This window comes from Magnolia sinica, chromosome 9 (assembly GCF_029962835.1).
Source record: "Magnolia sinica isolate HGM2019 chromosome 9, MsV1, whole genome shotgun sequence".
NCBI classification, from domain to species: Eukaryota; Viridiplantae; Streptophyta; class Magnoliopsida; order Magnoliales; family Magnoliaceae; genus Magnolia; species Magnolia sinica.
Window position 1 is genome coordinate 20,006,100 of NC_080581.1, and position 18,169 is coordinate 20,024,268.

At 37.1% G+C, this 18,169-nt stretch overlaps 1 non-coding gene across 1 annotated transcript; it reads left to right on the forward strand.

The window, feature by feature from the left end:
• Positions 1 to 4,584: 4,584 nt before the first annotated feature.
• Positions 4,585 to 4,691, forward strand: LOC131257136 (small nucleolar RNA R71). Its single transcript, XR_009177152.1, has one exon. It is a non-coding gene; the product is annotated as a small nucleolar RNA R71 (small nucleolar RNA).
• Positions 4,692 to 18,169: the final 13,478 nt, after the last annotated feature.

An 18,169-nucleotide genomic window follows, 5' to 3' on the forward strand; every position in this document is an offset into this window, starting at 1 on the left:
ATCTCAACGGCCCCATGAGGAAAAACAGTAACAACAATGTAAGGGTCAGTCTAACGAGATCGAAGCTTACCCGGAAAGAGATGTAATCGAGAATTGTACAAAAGGACCTTCTGACCAGGCGTGAATGATTTTCGCAAAATGTGTTGGTCATGAAATGCTTTCATCTTGTCCTTGTAAATTCTCAAATTATTGTACGCATCATTCCGGATTTTCTCAAGTTCATTCAATTGAAGTTTGCGTAGCGAGCTAACGTTGTCCAGATTGAAATTAAGATTTTTGATCGCCCAGTACGCTTTATGTTCTAGCTCCACAGGCAAGTGACAAGCTTTCCCATAGACAAGTCTAAAGGGAGACATTCCAATAGGGGTTTTAAAGGCAGTACGGTATGCCCATAAGGCATCGGTCAATCGGATTGACCAATCCTTACGGTCAGGGTTAACCGTTTTCTTCAAAATGTGTTTAATTTTTCTATTAGAAATCTCAGCTTGCCCACTTGTCTGTGGGTGATACGGGGTGCTCACCTTATGAGAGATATCATATTTCTTCATTAAGCTCTCAAATGGTTTATTACAAAAGTGTGAGCCCCCATCACTAATGATGGCTCGAGGCATTCCGAATCGAGAAAGGATGTTTTCTTTTAGGAATTTAATGACCGTGTGATGGTCATTAGTTCGACACGGAATCGCTTCAACCCATTTAGTGACATAATCCACGGCGAGCAAAATATACAGATTTCCAAACGATTGGGAGAATGGTCCCATGAAATCGATGCCCCAGCAATCAAATGCTTCAATGATAAGGATGGGATTCAAAGGCATCATATTTCGACGGGACAATGCTCTCAATTTCTGACAACGCTCACAAGCTTTGCAAAACTCATGAGTGTCCCTAAACTTAGTGGGCCAGTAAAAGCTACACTGCAAAATCTTAGCCGTGGTCTTTTTAGCAGAAAAGTGACCACCACAGGCCTGTGAGTGACAAAAAGAGATGACGCTCTGATGCTCATTGTCTGGCACACATCTCCTCAAGATTTGGTCTGGGCAATATTTAAATAAATATGGATCGTCCCAGAAAAAGTTACGTACCTTGGTGAAAAATTTCTTCTTATCTTGCGCAGTCTACTGTGTCAGTATGGAACTTGTGGCAAGGTAATTAGCAATATCAGCGAACCAAGGTAAATGGGAGACTCTGAACAATTGTTCATCAGGGAACATGTCATTGATATGTGTCGTTTCAAGGGAATCAGAGAGATTAAGGCGAGAAAGATGGTCAGCCAATACGTTCTTTACTCCCTTTTTATCTTTTATTTCTAAGTCAAATTCCTGGAGTAGGAGGATTCATCGTATTAGGCGGGGCTTAGAATCATTCTTAGAAAGAAGATACTTAAGTGCTGCATGGTCTGTGTAGATAATGATTTTGGATCCGATCAAGTAGGACCTAAATTTGTCTAAGGCGAGCACTACGTCTAAGAGTTCCTTTTCCGTAGTCAAGTAGTTCACTTGGGCAGGATTTAAAGTCCTACTCGCGTAATGAATGACGTAGGGCCTCTTATCTTTTCTCTGGCCTAGAATCGCTTCAAGAGCATAATCAGAAGTGTCGCACATAAGCTCAAAAGGAAGGCTCCAATCGGATGGCTGCATGATAGGTGCAGTGGTTAACATGCCCTTAAGCTTGGTGAAAGCTTCCTGGCATTGCTCAGTTCACTCGTATGGTGCATCCTTTTGCAGAAGATTACATAAGGGACGAGAGAGGAGACTAAAGTCCTTTATGAATCGTTTATAAAACCCTGCGTGTCCCAAGAAGGATCGCACATCTCTGATGTTCTTGGGTGGAGGTAGGTTAGAGATGAGATCGATTTTTACCTTATCCATCTCGATTCCTTTGGACGAGATAATATGTCCAAGGACAATTCCCTTATGAACCATGAAATGACACTTCTCCCAATTAAGTACCAAGTTCTTCTCTTCACATCTTTTCAGCACACATTTAAGACTCTCTAAGCACTTGCTGAAAGATGAACCGAAAACAGAGAAATCATCCATGAAGACCTCTAAATATTTCCCCACCATATCAGAAAAGATACTCATCATACATTACTGAAAGGTGGCGGGGGCATTACATAATCCGAATGGCATCCTTCTGCAGGCAAAGGTGCCGTAGGGACATGTAAATGTAGTCTTTTCCTGGTCCTCAGGGGCGATTTCAATCTGATTGTAACCCAAATACCCGTCAAGGAAACAATAATAGGAATGACCAGCTAGCCTTTTCAAGATTTGATCAATGAAGGGTAAAGGAAAGTGGTCCTTCCTCGTGACGGTATTCAACTTCCTGTAGTCAATGCACATTCTCCAACCCGTAGAAACTCTAGTTGGCGCGAGTTCATTATTAGCATTAGCTACGATGGTGATCCTGGACTTCTTAGGAACCACCTGAGTTGGAATCACCCATTGACTATCGGATATGGGGTATATGATACCCACATCTAATAGTTTAAGAACCTCGGCCTTAGCTACTTCCCTCATGTTTGGATTTAGTCTATGTTGTGATTACCGAACGGTCTTAATATTATCCTCAAGATAAATGCGGTGAGTACAAATCGAGGGATTAATTCCCTTGAGGTCCGCTATTGTCCATCCAAGGGCTCCCTTATGCTCAATGAGAGTAGATATAAGCATACTCTCCTGTTCTTTCTCCAGGTGGGCAGAGATCACTACCGGGTATGTCTCATCTTGACCTAAATAGACATATTTTAAATCAGAGGGCAAAGGTTTTAAGTCAAGCTTCGGTGGCTTGAGGTTTGACGGTAGAGGCACCACATCAGTTTGAGGCAACTCTTCAAATTGTGGCCTCCACCGATTAACTTCAAGTACCGGTGCAGTATCAAGCAAGGCACACGTCTCCCTAATCATGTCATCATCAAAATCATGGGAGTGGGCCAGGCACATCTCTAGAGGGTCAAAGGATAAGGTCAGAGGTGTTGTATCTTCCACTAAAAAGTCAATCATGTTAATGTCGTGGAAATCGTCATCATCCTCTAAGTTTCTATCGTTATTGAAAAAGATGTTTGACTCCAATGTCATATTCCCAAAAGACATAGTCATGACACCATTCCTGCAATTGATAATTACGTTTGAAGTGGCAAGGAATGGGTGACCAAGAATGACGGGGATCTGAGTGCTCATGTTATTGATGGGTTCAGTGTCCAGGATGATAAAATCTATAAGGTAGTAAAATCTATCAACTTGGACCAACACATCCTCAATTATCCCTCTTGGTACACGAACAGAGCGATCAGCAAGTTGTAGTGTGGTTAGGGTGGGTTTTAATTCACCCAAACCTAACTGTTTGTATACCGAGTAGGGAATCAGATTGACACTCGCTCCTAAGTCAAGAAGTGCATGATCAATTCGATGGTCACCGATTACACATGATATGGTTAGGCTACCGGGATCTTTGAATTTCTGTGGCACGTCTTTCTTTGGGTTGGCACTCACTTTCTCGGTCAAGAAGATCTTTTTTTGAATACTCTGCCATCATTTGGTCGTACATAAGTCTTTCAGGAATTTGGCATATGAAGGTATCTGTTTTACAACATCAAGTAGAGGAATATTGACTTTCACTTGTTTCAACACTTCTAGGATATCCTAAGAGTTAGAGAGAGGTTTTGGTGCGACCAACCGTTGGGGAAATGGAGCAACTGGCTTTTCTAGAAGTTCTGGTTCTAATTTTTGTGGGGCCTCAATAGATCTATTATTATTGTCCTCTTCTGGTTCTTGAGGCTTTTCGGGCCTAACCGGAAGGGTTTTATCAATGATATTCCTACTCCTAAGAGTGGTGATGGATTTAGCGTGCCCCATTTGATTTGAAGAGCTGGGATCACTTGTCTCGTATTGCGGTTTAGGATTAGGGAGCGGTTGTATAGGAAGCATCCCCTTTTCTATAACTGTCACACGTGAATCCATCTTTTGCATAAAGTCTCTCATTGCATAGGTCAACTCTTGCATGGAATTTTAAACCGGTTCTTCTTGAGGTTTCCCCTGATTTGGATTTTGATTGAAGAAACTTTGAGGGGTAGCAGTTTGTCCATTTCTCCAACTAAAGTTTGGATGATTTTTCCAACCAGGATTGTACGTATTAGAGATTGGTCCATTGAAAGGTCTTTGATAATTATTTACGGCATTGGATTGTTCATTCAACACTTCTCGAAAGGCGGGTATTGTAGGGCAATTTTCAGTTGTATGAATATTCCAATCACAGATGCCGCAAACACTTTCATTAACCTTATCCTTCTTTCCTTCCATGGCCTCAACTTTTCTTATGAGCGTTGTCACTTTACATTTGAGATCATCCTCTTCTTTCAAGAGATACAATCCACCTTTCTCCTTTAATTGAGTCGGCCTAGACGTGGTGTTTAACTTTGGGTAATAGTCCCATGATTGTGTTTTTTCAGCAAGACTATCGAGGTAATCCCATACCTCGTCAACATTTTTATTAATGAATTCTCCATTACACATCGTCTTGACCATTTGGCACATGGAAGATGTCAGTCCATCATAGAAAAAATTTGTAATGCGCCACATTTCAAAGCCGTGTTGTGGGCATGAACTGACCAAATCCTTAAACCTTTCCCAACATTGGTAAAATGTTTCATCCTCCTTTTGGGTGAAGTTCATGATTGCTTTTCTAAGGGTAATTGTTTTATGATGTGGAAAGAATTTCTTTATAAATTCCATTTGCATATCATTCCATGTGCCAATGGATCTAGGATGCAGTGAATGTAACCACGCCTTAGCCTTCTCTTTTAAAGAAAAAGGAAAGAGTCTCAGCCTGACTGTTTCCTCAGACACATTTTGAAAATATAAAGTGGCTCTGATCTCATCAAACTCTTTCAGATGTAGATATGGTTCTTCAGATTCAAGCCCATGGAACTTAGGAAGGAGTTGGATAATCCCTGGCTTGATGTCCATATGTCTTGTATTTCCAGGAAAAATCATGCATAAGGGCGTACTCACCCCCACTGGTTGTAGATAATCTCGTAAAGTACGAGGCGGGGGTGCTTGATGCACCTCATTCTCATCCTGAATGTCCTCTACCCTGGGTTGAGGTAGAAAAGGTTGGTTTTCAGCCATTACTTTAATTAACTCAGGGGATTTCGAGTGGTGTCTAGTCCTGCGATGGATAGTCAACCCCTCAACCAATCCTCCTTCAGTCAAGAGACATCGAGTGTTGTCACGGGCCCACTTAGGCATGAAACACTCGCAGCCCTCAATCAAATTTGAAACGAAAAGAAAATCTAGAAAGAAAGAGAGAGTTGAAAAGAAATTACCAAATTGAAGTCCCTAAGTTAAAGACCTGCAAAAGAAAACAAACAAGTGAGCTCTAAAGAGAAGGTCTAGAATTAGAAAATCCTTAAAAGGAAAGATGGAAGTAAACTAGTTTCTAAAAGAAGAAAAGTCTAAACTAGAAAGTAAATTACTAAAAGAGAACTGAAAAATAGAAAGTAGAGAGAAAGCTTACCGAATTAGAAATTTCTACCTTAAAAGCCTACACAATAGGTAAGTTAGTTTCTACACAAAAATTCTACAAGCAGAAAATTTCTAAAAATAAATTAGGAAACAAAGTTAGATTCTAAAAGAGTTAAAATTAGAAAGTTTCTAAAAATAAACTATTTCCTAAAAATAAAAAAATACTAGAATTAGAAAATTTCTAAAATTCACACCCTAATTCTAAAAATAGAAAAAGTAGAGGAATTAGAAAGGGATTACCAACTTAGAAGTTTATGTCAGGATCCTATAAAACAGGAAACAAGTTAGTTCTAGAAATTAAATAGAGATAAAATCTAAAACTAAAGTTAGTAAAATCCTAATCTCAAACTAATTCTAAACTAATTAATTTCAGAAAATCGCAACCGTCAGTCCCCGGCAACGGCGCCAAAAACTCGTTCGCTCCCCAAGTATAGGGTTGTGATGTAGTAATAAACTCGGTGAGACCGAGGTCGAATCCCAAGGGACTGATACCTGTACGTTATCTGAAAATAACTAGAATGAGATGAAATCTAATTTGAGTTGTAATTTGAGGAATAATAATGAAATACTAATCTAATACTTAATGAATTCAGAGGAAGGAAACTAGGGATTCAGAGGATCCACTTGTAGAGATCAGGGAGATCTTATGCCTGCTTCAAAAATCATGGAAATCAACTGGACTTCCTTTGATATAGTTTTCAAGAGATGAAAGGTATATGAATTAGAGTGGATTCCATCACAAAACCATGCACATGAGACAAAGCAAACAATAAAATCAAACCAATTCACAGCCAATCTGAGTGATGTATGAATGTCAGGAAGAGTTCCATCATCCAACCATGTCCAAGGGGCAATAGTGAACAACGGGGTTTCCTAACTGCATAGTCACAATAAGGGAATGGACATACTCAAAGTCATCGCAAATATATTGTAATTTAAGTCACAATAAATCATTAAAAACTTGAAAGCATTCCATTTAATCAAACTAGAATCAACGTCAGTTCATCACATGCATCCAAGCCGTAAGATCAACCCCATCACGCCACAAGCTTCAACTCTTAGCCATAGCTAAGAGGTTCAGCCCAACATGAATGGGCTGGATCCAAAACAAATAAAATAAAATAAAAATAAAAACTACTTTGAACTCCCTGTCTAACGTTCCACCTTCCAGCCCAAGCCTTGCTCCCAACTTCACATCCCAGCTTTTCCAGATCCCCCCTCTTTTCTCTCTCTCTCTCTCCGTTTTATATGAGATTAAAAAAGAGCTATTAGGCTTTGATACCACTTGAAAAGGCCTAGCTATATGTCCTAGAGGGGGGGTGAATAGGACAATGCCAAATAAAACTTATAACAGCGGAATTAAAAAGAATATGATAGCCAAAATAAATCACAATGCAAGAAAGTAAAATAACCTAAAAATTCAGATCTTAAGAGATTGATACAAATGTTGTTCTAAGGACAACCTTACACCAAAAACCAGAGTTTATGGTAGGACAACCTTATTTCTAGAAAGATCTTTGTATCAAATCTCAAACCGAAGAGGAATACAGAAATAAATAGAAACTGAATTAAAATAAATTGTAATCACAAATTTATTATTCTAGGGACAGCCATACACCATAAAAATGGCAGGGCAACCTTACTGGAATAACTTTTAAAGGAAATTGAATATCAAGCTGATAAAGGAATAGTAGAAAATAAATTTTAAACTATTACAAAATTCTCACAATGCTTGAATTAAATGATTACAACATTCACCACCATACATACATCCCACAAAAGAATAATTAAAGATCAGAAGTATAAATCATTCAACCACAACACAAGGGATTATAGTGGTTCGCCTGTGTGTTCACCAACTGTTAAACAACAGCCACACAGAATGCTACTCCACTCCTAATATCCTCACACAGGGGATATTAGCGTTCACTAACAAAATAGGTTTTCCTAGGTTCACCCAAAACCTTCACAATTGTGTCTTTGTCTGTGGGCTTACACAATTAAAAAAATTCCATTTCTGAGTTTTCCTGGCTCTCCTCAGATAACCAATACAACAAGATTTTTTTGGCAAATCTTGAAAGAAACCAAAACAGAAAGGAATTTATAATTAAATGTAAAATACCTGATTATCTCCTTCGTTGTAGTAGCTCGGTAGAACCAAATCAGAGTAGATGATTGAATGTCCAAGTTCAATGTCCAGTACTCAATTACAATGGTTCTAATTCTAATAGATTTTAAATTAAACCAAATAAGGCTTGCCTTAATTGATTTTGATTCCAAAGAAAGGGAATAACAATTCCTCTTATCAAATTAGATTGGAATAGCAGAAACAAAATCAATTAAATAAAGCTAAGGAAAGAGAATATTAAATAAGCAGACTTAGCTTAGATGGAGCACAGAATTATCTCTCAGAAGTTCGACGAAGATTGGCTTGAATGGATTAATTAATTCGATGATTTCTTCCAAAATTCGTGCCCTATTTATAGGTGAGCAGATCGCGTCTTCGACTGGTCTAGGGAGTTCTTCGACTAGTTGAAGCAATAACAGATATTTGAAAAATTAGGCACGATAAGCTTTGACCGTTCTACGACTGGTCGAAGGTCTCCTTCGACTGGTCGTAGGTCACCTTTGACTGGTTGAAGGTTTCCTTCAATTGGTCGAAGAACCTGAAAAACATCGCTGAATTTTGAGTCGAAGATGCAGTCGACACTGTTCCTTCGACTGGTCGAACAGATTCCTGGACTAGTCGAAGCCTAACAGATTTTATCCGAAATTTGTAACAAACTCACGACTGATCGAGGAATTTCTTAGACTGGTCGAAGCAACTCTAGGACTAGTCGAAGAAGGCCTAGGACTAGTCGAAGAACAGACCAAACTTATGTAAAATAAACATTCGATTTATGTATCCAAAGTGACCTACTTCTAAGGTCAACCTAAGGTCAGTCAAACCTCAACCATGAAGTAAGGACATTGAAACATTAGGAACTAGTGACCTTGAAGTATAAGCCTTGAAGTCTTGATGTAGTTCAATCTTGAAATCTTGATGTAGCTCAATCTTGAAAGTGTCTTGAGTTCTTTACAAACTGCCTTGTATTCTTCTTGAAGTCTTGCAGCTTGAGTCTTGTCTTGTGAGTAGTTCTTGCATTCAAGATTGATCCTTGTACTTGTGAGCTTAGCTTGTTCATGAATGTTGATCCTTGAGAGAGCTTCACTTATTCAAGTTATATATAACAGTAATTTTGCCACCACAAATTTGACAACAGACAGGGATATAAACTATAGCACTTACAATCTCCCCCTTTGTCAAATTAGTGACAAAATACATAACCAAGATAAACATAAAGTAAAACAACTGGTTAAAGAGTTATGAACTAGGTCATATAAATTGGCTTACCTGCAAATCAATATTCAATATTCAATATTCAACATTCAACTAGTTCAAATATACTCCCCCTGAGTAACATAACCAATGCTACTCCTCTCACAATCACATTGTTAAGAACAAACCATTCTCTCCCTTTTTGTCACAATATAACAAAGGAAACAACAATAAAGGAGAACTAAATAAAGGGATATATGAGAGTAAACATGAGGAGTTATGAGAGTATAGCAAAACAGTGATAGAAATACTCAGCATAGCTTCACATAGAATAAATATCCGGCATAAAACATAGATAGTATCCAACTCAAAATCAGTCAACCAAGTGCTAAGTTATAAAGTTATTATAGACCAGAAGTCTCATATAAACTAGTCAGAACCAGAACCAGATGACGGAGCAGGAATAGAGGGATCAAGTTGGTGCATGCCTTTGTTCAATCGCCTAAGATATTTGCGCATGTACTTGAATTGTAAATCATTAGCAACAAACATGTTTTCCATCTTTACATTTATATTCTCAACTTTATCCTCTAATGCACTAAGACGAGCATTAACATCAGATGGTTCAAAATCTGGATCATTTGTTAAGTCAGAATCCAGTTCCTCAAAAATGTCATCCATATTAATGTCATCACCAGCTTCTTCATGACCACCACCACCACCACCACCTTATTCAGGAAGTAGATCCAGCTTCATCTTATTGATATTAGTATTGTTGAAAATCAGATGATGGATAGGTGCCTCATCAACAGGCATATCGACTAACATATGTGTAGCCAATACAGTCATTAAATAGGCAAAAGAAATGTCACTATGACTAGGATGGAGTCTAAACTGAAGAATGAAATGACAGATTAAGGATAGTAAACAAATCTGAGTACCATTGGAAATAGCATGGATAACATGAACCATAAACGAAGTCAAGTCAGTTTTATTACCCGAACGAGGATACAGATTAAACACAGATTTTGTGGAGAATTCTGTACTTGGGTAACAAATACCTTGCGAGAAGCGCATTCCCTTTTTGTGTCCATTGAACATCCATGTTGCACAAGTCTCTAGTGAGCATGCATTTTTCAGACATTGAGGGTTTATCAGTTAAGTTATGGATAAGAATACCCTCATCATTCACAGGAAATTCATAAGGGCTGAAATTAAATGACGATCAATGTCAAAAGGCCCTTCTCTAGTAGATATTTTAAAAGTTAAATTATCTTGTGAGAAAGCACTAATACATGTAAACATGGATTGGGCAATGGACCGGTATGCAGGCCCACCCCAATGTAATAAGTTAACCCAACCTACAGCTTCAAGCATAGGAAGGATGTCAAAAGGTGCAATATGATTAACATCAACAGGATGTTCAACAATAACATTACGTAATCTAATGTCCCTAACATATGATGGATCATCATTGGGAACAAGAAGATGATGCTTAGAGATAATGGACGATCTGGAGGAAGAAGAAGGACCACGGGAAGTAGTTTTTCTACCTCTGGAAGCCATTTGCAGCAAGGATATCAAGGAAATAAGAAGTTGTAAAGGATTGAGAAGTGGGTTTACACAAAATAGATTTTTCAAAATCCAAACCCCAAATCTCAATGAAATCTAAAATACAAAGCTTAAAGCTTGAAAAGTAAACAATATAGACACAAATCTGCAAGAAAAATGTGATTTGGAACACTAACCTTGAAGAACATGAAAGATGGGTTCGACAAGACGAAGCACAGCTCCTTAGAGAAGAAAAACGAAATGAGGAAGAAAGCAAAAATCTCCAAATTTTAAGTGATTCCCGAGTTCTACGACTGGTCGTGGATACCTACGACCGGTCGAAGGTCGACTAGTCGAGTATACTCACGACAGATCGAAGAATGACAAAAAATTCATATTTCTTGCAAATTATACAAAAATTAGAATTCAATCTAGCAAATATATACAATATAATACAAGTAGGCATAAATAATCATTTTAAAATGCACATGCCAAGATCAAATTTCATCTTTTTGAACCTGCTTTTATCGAGAGGTTTTGTGAAAATGTCAGCTCGTTGATCTTCGGTAAGAATATATTCTAGAGATATAACTTTTTCTTCTACTAATTTCCTTATATAATGAAATCTAATGTCAATGTGCTTAGTACAAGAATGCTGAATAGGATTTTTTGAAATATTTATCGCACTGGAATTATCACAATGTAATAACATAGAATCCTGTTTAATTCCATAATCACTTAGCATTCGTTGCATCCAAACAAGTCGTGTACACGCATTACCAGCTGCTATACTCAGCTTCAGATGTTGAAAGTGATATAGAATTTTATTTCTTACTAAACCAGAAAACTAGACAAATTTCAATGTAAAAACAACCACCACGGTTGATTTTCTATCATCTAGATTACCAACCCAGTCAGGTACCCAGCTAATTGGACAATGGTCTCATGAGGATACCGAGACCGAGATTAACAACATGCGACATATCTAATAATTCGCTTGACAAAGAATCAAGTGAGATTCTTTTGGATCGATTGATATCTTACGCAAATACCAATACTTAGAGAAATATCATGAAAACTAAGCTTAAATATAACAAACTACAAATCATACTCCGATAAAGTTTTGAGTCAACATTTTTACTATTAGAGTCTTTTGAGAGTTTCAAGGTAGTACTCATAGGAGTATCGAAATTCTTGCTATTCTCAAATCCAAATCTCTTGATTAGATTCAAAGCATACTTAGATTGAAAAATGAATATTCCTTCAGGTTGTTGCTTTACTTGCAATCCAAGAAAATAAGTCAATTCCCCAACCATGCTCATTTCGAACTGTGATTTCATCAAATCTGCAAACTCAGTAGTCAAGTCAGTACAAGTTGATCCATAAATGATATCATCAACATAAATCTGCACCATTAAGATATGATCATTATGTTTTTTAACAAACAGAGTTTTATCAACAGATCCCATTTGAAAATTATGACTTAAAAGAAATTTTGTTAGTTTCTCATACCATGCCCTAGGTGCTTGTTTTAATCCATAAAGTGCCTTTTTAAGCCGATATACATAATCAGTATTTTTGGAATCTTCAAAACCCATTGGCTGTTCAACATAGACTTCTTCATGTAAATCGCCATTTAGAAAAGCACTTTTCACATCCATCTGATAGATCTTTATCTTTCTAAAACATGCAATGGATATAAATAGTCTGATAGATTCAAGACGTACTACTGGTGCAAAAGTTTCATCAAAATCAATCCCTTCAATTTGAGTATAACCTTGTACCACTAGTCTAGCCTTGTTTCTAATTATATTTCCACACTCATTAGACTTATTTTTGAAAATCCATTTTGTTCCAATGATGTGTTTATCTTTAGGTCTTGGTATGAGATACCAAACATCATTTCTTACGAATTGGTTGAGTTCTTCTTGCATCGCAACAATTCAATTCTCAACAGCAAGAGCTTCTTTTACGTTAGATGGTTCTATTTGGGATGTAAAACATACATAATTACATATATCCTCAAGTTGTCTACGGGTGCGAACACCGGTGAGAGGGTTTCCAAGAATTTATATGGTTGGATGATCTTTAACAGTCCTCAACTCAGAATCAGTCTGATTCGATGAAGTATCGGGTTTATGAATGATTAGTACTTCATCATTGTCTGAATTAGAAATTGGCGTGTTTAAGTGATCATCAATGACAACATTAATGGATTCTTGAATCACACTAGTCCTTTTGTTCAGAATCCTATAAGCTCGACTGTTTAAGGAATATCCTAGAAAAATACCTTCATCACTCTTCGTATCGAATTTTCCCAAATTTTCACGATCACATAAAATATAGCACTTGCTGCTAAAAACTCGAAAGTATTTAACAGTAGGCTTTTTATTGAACCACAATTCGTAAGCCGTTTTATTATTATCTTTGCTAGTGTAGACTCGGTTAATAATATAGCAAGCTGTGTTGACTACTTCAGCCCAAAGATTTTTAGAGAGCTTCATGTTATTCAATATGACATTAGCTATTTCTTGAAGCACCCTATTCTTCCTTTCTACAATTCCATTTTGTTGTGGAGTTTTGGGAGCAGAGAATTCATGTAATATTCCTTGGTTGGTACAGAACTTCTCAAAATTGCTATTCTCAAATTCAGATCCATGATCACTACGAATTTTACTGATTTGAGAAGATTTTTCAGTTTGAATCCTTTTGAAAACTTTTCTTACTTCTTCAAGGGTTTCAGATTTATCCCTTAAGAAGACTACCCAAGTAAATTTGGTAAAGTCATTAACTATTACCAGGATATACTTTTTCCCACCATGACTTTCTGTTCTGGTAGGTCCTATCAGATCCATGTGAAGAAGTTCGAGTGGTCTTGATGTGGTATTTGAATTCACCTTTTTGTGTGAGTTCTTTGTTTGTTTGCCTATCTGGCACTCACCACATATTTTATCTAATTTCTGAAGTTTGGGTAAACCTCTTATAAGTTCTCGTTTGCTCAATCTATATAAATTTTGATAATGTACATGTCCAAGACGTTTGTGCCATAAATCAGTCTCGTCTGTATGGACCATGTAACATGTTTGATTAGATGAGCTGGATTCGCTAATAATATAGCAATTTTCAGACGTTCTACGTCCAGTTAATATTACAGAACCCTTATTGTTTAGTATCTCACAGCTTTGATTAGAAAACCGAACATTATGGTTATTATCACATATTTGAGATATACTAAGCAAGTTATGTTTTAAGCCTTCAACATATAAAACATTTTTAAACACAGGAAGATTAAAAAGTTGAACCGTACCTTGGCCTATAATCTTGCAGTTGCTACCATCACCAAATGTGACTGAACCATTAGTCATATCTTTTAGATCTGTGAATAAAGCTTTGTCACCTGTCATATGCCTGGAGTATCCACTATCTAGGTACCACTTTGAATGACTTGTTGCTTTGAAAGCAGTGTGAGCAACCAAGCAGGTAACTTTAGGAACCCATTTCATAACTATTTTAGGTTTAGGAACATAGTTGGTCTTCTTTTGTGTATATTTGTAGGAATGACATATAGAGTTAGATTTTAAGAGCTCCTTGAGTAAATCAACTATCTTTTTAGCTAGTGGATTTCGTTTCTGATTAAAGTTGACATGGCTGCTTCTAGGTTTTTGAAAAGTTTTTGAATTTCTAGAAAAATCTTGATAAGTACTTTTCCCTTTTGAGTTTGAGGACTCTCCTTTAACAAACATAGAAGCAGTATACTTTTATTTAGGAGGTAGATTTTTATCATAGCCCAACTCGGATCGATCGCCACATTTTCTTGATCCGGATAACAGTTTTTCTAACTTTGGATCACCTTGGGCATATTTCCATGTGTCCTTTAGATTCAGAAGATAAGATACTTCAGTTTTAAGTTTCTCAATTTCAGATTTTAAATCAATAATTAAGGAGTTTTTGAATTCCAAATCGCATTTTGATTTTTCAAAACAATATGAAATTTGTGATTTTTCTAAGACAAGTGATTCAAAACATTTTTTGAGTTTAGAAAACTTTTCTTTTTGAAGTTTAAGTTTGACAGCAATTTTACAACTTTCCTTATATAGGGCATTGTAAGCGTCTTGAAGATCATCTTCATTTTCACATTCACTACTCAGATTTTCTTCACTTGTTGAGTCATTATCTGAAAATGTGAATTTGGCTAGAGTCATAAGAGCTTTAACCTCATTGCCCGACTCAGTTTCAGAATCTTCTGATTCAGAAAAACCTTCAGAATCAGATGATTCATCCCATGTAGCCAACATACCCTTCTTCTTGGGTTTGTCTCTTTTAGGACATCTATTTGCTAAGTGCCCATATTCTTGACAGTTGTAATATTGAATATCTTTCAAAGATTTTCGAGATTTGGGTCTAAACTTCTTTTTATCATTTGATTTTTGAAAATCAACCCTTTTTTTTGCTTTTGAAAATCTTATAAAATTTCTTAGCTAAAAGAGTCATATCATCTTCTGAATCAGAATTTTCTTCTGAATTACATTTAGAAGATTTTAGTGCGATAGATTTACCTTTAGGAGCTTTAAAGTTTAACTCGTAGGTTTGTAGAGAACCAACTAGTTCTTCTACCCTCATATTATCCGTATCACGAAGTTCCTGGATCGCGGTTACTTTAGAATTGAACCGTTCAGGAAGTGAGCGTAATATTTTTGCACACACTTTACTTTCTGGGATTTTATCGCCAAGACCCCACATTGAATTTACAATGTCATTCAATCTAGTGTAAAAGTCCATAAACATTTCATTTTCCTCTATATGAATTTCTTCAAATCTAGTTGTGAGGAGTTGGACTTTAGATTTTTTGACAATTGTAGTACCCTCGTGTGTCATTTCTAATATATCCCAAGCTTGCTTTGCAGTATCACAGGAAATGATTCTTTTGAACTCATCCGGTGATAGTGCGCAAGTAATTGCATTTAGTGCTTTAGCATTTGCACTACTCTCACTTTTCTGAAGAGTGGTCCATTGGTAATATGGTGTGACTTTCATAGATTTTGAACCATCAACCCCAGTAACTTCCATGATAGGAGGTTTCCATTCAGTTGGTGTGGCTTGCCACACACTCTCATCCATTGATTTGAGGAAGATCCTCATCCTGGCTTTCCAATAGGCATAGTTGGAGCCATCAAAGGGTGGAGGCCTAGTGACCGAAAGGCTATAAAAATTTGACATCTTATATAAAGCTGAGATTGTTAGCTCAGGAATTAAATCCAAATAAAAAGCAATAAGAGCAAGCTATTAGGCTCTGATACCACTTGAAATGGCCTAAGGGGGTGAATAGGACAATGCTAAATAAAACTTATAACAGCTGAATTAAAAAGAATATGATAGCCAAAATAAATCACAATGCAAGAAAGTAAAATAACCTCAAAATTCAGATCTTGAGAGGTTGATACAAATGTTGTTCTAAGGACAACCTTACACCAAAAACCAGAGTTTATGGTAGGACAACCTTATTTCTAGAAAGATCTTTGTATCAAATCTCAAACCGAAGAGGAATACAGAAATAAATACAAACTGAATTAAAATAAATTGTAATCACAAATGTATTGTTCTAGGGACAGCCATACACCATAAAAATGGCAGGGCAACCTTGCTGGAACAACTTTTAAAGGAAATTAAATATCAAGCTGATAAAGGAATAGCAGAAAATAAATTCTAAACTATTACAAAATTCTCACAATGCTTAAATTAAATGATTACAACATTCACCATCATACATACATCCCACAAAAGAATAATTAAAGATCAGAAGTATAAATCATTCAACCACAACACAAGGGATTATAGTGGTTCGCCTGTGTGTTCACCAGCTGTTAAACAACAGCCACACAGAATGCTACTCCACTCCTAATATCCTCACACAGGGGATATTAACGTTCACTAACAAAATAAGTTTTCCCAGGTTCACCCAAAACCTTTACAATTGTGTCTTTATCTGTGGACTTACACAATTAAAAAAACCCACACTTCTGAGTTTTCCTGCCTCTCCTCAGATAACCAATACAACAAGATTTTTTTGGCAAATCTTGAAAAACCAAAACAGAAAGGAATTTACAATTAAATGTAAAATACCTGATTATCTCCTTCGTTGTAGCAGCCCGGTAAAACCAAATCAGAGTAGATGATTGAATGTCCAAGTTCAATGTCCAGTACTCAATTACAATGGTTCTAATTCTAATAGATTTTAAATTAAACCAAATAGTTCTTGCCTTAATTGATTTTGATTCCAAAGAAAGGGAATAACAATTCCTCTTATCAAATTAGATTGGAATAGCAGAAACAAAATCAATTAAATAAAGCTAAGGAAAGATAATATTAAATAAGTACACTTAGCTTAGATGGAGCACAGAATTATCTCCCAAAAGTTCGACGAAGATTGGCTTGAATGGATTAATTAATTCGATGATTTCTTCTGAGATTCGTGCCCTATTTATAGGTGAGCAGATCGCGTCTTCGACTGGTCTAGGGAGCTCTTCGACTAGTCGAAGCAATAACAGATATTTGAAAAATCAGGCGCGATAAGCTTTGACCATTCTATGACTGGTCGAAGGTCTCCTTCGACTGGTCGAAGGTTTCCTTCAACTTGTCGAAGAACCTGAAAAACATCGCTGGATTTTGAGTCGAAGATTTTCGACTGGTCGAAGTTGCAGTCGACATTGTTCCTTCGACTGGTCGAACAGATTCCTGGACTAATCGAAGCCTAACAAATTTTATCCAAAATTTGTAACAAACTCACAACTAATCGAAGAATTTCTTAGACTGGTCGAAGCAACTCTATGACTAGTCGAAGAAGGCCTAGGACTAGTCGAAGAATAAACCAAACTTATGTAAAATAAACATTCGATTTATGTATCCAAAGTGACCTACTTCTAAGGTCAACCTAAGGTCAGTCAAACCTCAACCATGAAGTAAAGACATTGAAACATTAGGAACTAGTGACCTTGAAGTATGAGCCTTGAAGTCTTGATGTAGTTCAATCTTGAAATCTTAATGTAGCTCAATCTTGAAAGTGTCTTGAGTTCTTTACAAACTGCCTTGTATTCTTCTTGAAGTCTTGCAGCTTGAGTCTTATCTTGTGAGTAGTTCTTGCATTCAAGATTGATCCTTATACTTGTGAGCTTTGCTTGTTGTGAGCTTAGCTTGTTCATGAATGTTGATCCTTGAGAGAGCTTCACTTATGCAAGTTATATATAACAGTGATTTTGGCACCACAAATTTGACAACAGACAGGGATATAAACTATAGCACTTACAAGCTGGACTTTACGCACAGCAATAGGCGAAAATCGCCAGCTGCTGCGACGATACCTCACGCAGTTATGATGGCGGCGTCTCAACTCTTCTCTTCTTTGCTTTCTTTCCAAAAGGACAACGTCCCCTGGGCCTGCTTTGAACGATCTACATGATGGACGGTCCAGATCGTCCATCCGATCACCGTTGAGATTACGTAACGGCCCGCAAAAGCCAGGCAGCGTCCGGCTGCGAAAACAGGGCTGCGTTGATGCGTGGTGGGGCTCATGAATGATAACAAAAATGAGATCCAATCCGTCCATTGAGTTCTTCTAGGAAATTAAGTTGGGAAGGGATTTTTTCCTTGGGTTTAGTGCGGACCATCAAAATCAGATATTTCCACCGTCTATCTTGTGTTTGAATGATTGGAAACCGTTCTTCGCTGCCTTCTGTGATTTCGTCACCCAGGACATGATTATAAGGCCCTCTAAAGTCTG